Genomic DNA, 3,566 nt, shown 5'->3' with positions numbered 1-3,566 from the left:
CCTTGAATTATACCAGTTTATTCAAAACTAAGCTAACATCTATAATACATATATTAAGCCAATATACCCATGATTTCACTCCATAATGTGCTTGATTGCTAAATTCTTTGAAAATTAACAAAATAAATTCTCAAGTGTGAGATACACTATCGACACACTGTATATATGTTATGTTGGTTGATGTTTCACTCAAAGTCTAAGTAACCGGGCCTTGTACAAAGGATATTATCACATCCTTGGCTTTCCACAATTGTGGTTGAAGAATTACTCCATACACTTCGAAATTTGTTCTGACATGGCTCCCAAAGATAGTCAAGATATTTGCACCATATAAGAGATTCAATGTTAATACACAAACTCCAAGCAGTGCGTAGTATGTGAGGCCGACCAATGTAAATATTGTCAAGAATTGAAAACGTGAGAGTCTCTTCTAGGAAAAAGCCCATAAAAGAGGGTCTTGTGCCATGTTGGAATGTCCCCACATATCTACGGTTTCTATGAGATACTTGTTTAGCAAATCAACCTAGCCATGACCTAAAACCTGTGTTATGAGGTCAATAATGAGAGCTTAAAAAAAGATAACATTTTGCTTGTAAAAATTTTTCGTGACATTGATTGCCCTAACTGAATATACATTTACATCCGAGTTAGCAAGGAAGGTTATGAAAACCACTTTCAACCCGATTTTTTTAATGTGGGTATCAAGTGGTTCGCAAAAAGGTTTTGGGGGAAGTCCTTTAGGGCCCGCTATCAAGTAATGTGTGGCCACGTAAGCGAGATGATGGGTCCCACACAACACATTCGGTGGCTTGAAGTGTAACAACCCTGGTAAAAATTCCATGTAATAAAAAATAATAAAGGTAAAATAATAACCACGGTTGATGGGACACTTATTCCAAGTTGAATGTTGGGCAAGACATCCTAGTGTGGGTGTTCATTTGGTTATTATGGCTAAGGAAATTGGCAAAGGCAATGGCTAAGGCTTTGGAAAGGCAAAATGGAATTTTTAGCACTTTTTTTATGAAAGTAATGGAAATTAGGAGAAAAGGAAGGTGAAAGGTCACAAATTGCATGTGAGGAGGAAATTGAAAGAAAATAATGGAAAATGAAGAAAATAGAGGCCTAATTGATAAAAAGGCTTATGAGGATTAGTTGGTAACCTTTTGTCAATTCAGTTTTGGAGATCTCTCATTTCTCTCTCTCTCTCTCTCATACTCTTGGATACTTAGAGTTTTCTTGGAGCACTCTTGGAGAGTGTGGCATACTTGGATTTTTGGAGCAATAAGGCAAAGGAAGAGAAAGAAAGCACAAGAGACCATCGGGATCAGTAGCTACAATGGATTTGGCTTGTAGGTATCGAGTTGCATGTATGATTTCCTCACTAGTTTTGGTATGCATGGCATATGCATGTGGATTATGAGTGTGGCATACTTGGATTTTTGGAGCATTAATGAAAAGGAAGAGAAAGAAAGCACAAGAGGCCATCGGGATCAGTAGCTACAATGGATTTGGCTTATAGGTACAGAGTTGCATGTATGTTTTTCTCACTAGTTTTGGCATGCATGGCATATGCATGTGGATTATTGGTCATGATCCATCACTGGCATGGAGGATTTCTTAGATTTACAGTGAATTGCCTATCCTTTCCATTTACGGGATAGGCATGGAGATTGTGGGTTTATTTCCTTGTTTTATTTTGGTTGGTTTTCATGTTTCCTTTAGTTTGGGTTAAGTTATTAGTTTCTAGAAGTCCTAGTTGGACAAACGCTCCGGAAGCCCTGTAATAGCTTGGGTTGAGTCACTAGTCCTAGAAGCCTTGGTTGGAAAAATGCTTTAGAAGCCCTTGGTGGGTTGAGTTACTAGTCCTGGAATCCCTGGTTAGACAAATGCTCTAGAATCCCGACGATAGCGGTGGGTTGAGTTACTAGTCCTAGAAGCCTTGGTTAGAACAAACGCTCCAGAGCCTTAGAAGGCTTGAATAGAGACCAATCTGATGATGGTTTTATGATGTCTGACCGTGAGGTGGAATTATTGTTTGACAGGTTGAGGTGTTTGGCCTTTGGAGGCCCTAGATGGTTTTAGATTGATGCGTTCTATGAGATCCCACATTCATGCTTGGAATATGGCACAGGGGTGAATGATTGAAGAGAGATTTGGCTCAACCATTCTATGGTCGGGTGGAACATGGAAGTCCCATCCCGGGTTTGGATTTTGCATCATCAATATGAGGTTATTTATCCTTGTATTTCTATGAGTATTATATTGGTTTATATGTGGATTATATGGCTGTGATTTCATTGGTATTTTTGTTACTATTATGTTGGTTATGTATATTTTTTATGACAATGGCTATGTATGGCTCTCATCATGTTTTTACTTGTAAATGAACAAGCAATGTATCTATGACCTAACGGATGAAATTGTAGCTAATGTGTTGAGGCATCAATGCTTCTTAGTGATTCTCGACTAAGTATGAGACCCCTATGCTTAGATATGTTATTTACACCCGCAGATTACATATTCGTGATATGTTTGATGAAATGCATGTCATGACTAGTAGGAGTCCAATCAAGGGCTTGTTCAAGTATTTTTATTTGTCTCATTTTTCCCTTGATATATTTCTGTTTGAAAGGTGTTATTCAATTCTGGGCAGTGACTTGGGCTTTGGGCCTAAAAAAGTGGCTCAAATCCTAGGGATGCTAGCACAAAACTGAGAAAAATAGTCCCTAGACGTTGGCATGCCTTGTCATGAGAGCGTCCAGAGCCTCCTGGATGCTGTCAGGCTCATAGCATGGGAACTTACAGAGGTCAAGAGGTCTAAAACCTTAGTGGGATCTAGGGGTTGGTTACCAAAAGTGTTGCGATGGTTCTCAGGTGTCCTACAACTAATGTGGAAGGTCTATATGATGTGTTTCCATCAATTCCATTTCCTTAAGGTTACCCAAGAGGTTGAATCTAATCATAGTAGCCTCTTGTCACATGTTTACCCCGGTTGGTCGATTACTTGGGTAGATGTGGGAGAAGGGTGTTACATAGTGGTATCAGAGTGGGTTGCGCTCTCTTTGCGTCATATTTGATACCATGGAGTGGTATCAGAGCATGTTTCACTCCTCAAATTGGATGGGTTGCGTGTTGTTCATGCATTATGTCAGTTGTATATGTGTCTATCTGTTGTGAGACCATGTGCTTGTTGCAATTGCATGGTGTTAATCATGGTTGTAGTGATGTCACGATGAGGAAGTGAATGTTGTTGTTGTGGAATCATCGTGATGAGTGCATGGTTGGTTACACGTTGTTAAATGTCACTTGCATGTATCATTCTTGTATGATTGGTTACATGTTGCTACTTGTTGTACAAGTGTTGTTCATTTATGCTCAATTATATGTGTTTATTCATGTGTGTTGTCCATGTTTATGCTTGAGTGTTGTCTGCATGTATGTTGGTGTATCATCTACATTTATGGTGGTGCATTGTCCACATACATTGGTACAGTTGATGTCATCATGCATGAGGTCATGGTACGTGTGGTTGGCATGGTCATGCATCCGTAAATGGACTCTAGCTA

The sequence above is a fragment of the Pinus tabuliformis genome, chromosome 1_2 (assembly GCF_031772625.1).
Source record: "Pinus tabuliformis cultivar Carrire ecotype Pingquan chromosome 1_2, CPIR1, whole genome shotgun sequence".
NCBI lineage: Eukaryota > Viridiplantae > Streptophyta > Pinopsida > Pinales > Pinaceae > Pinus > Pinus tabuliformis.
Note: the sequence above shows the minus strand (reverse complement) of the source record.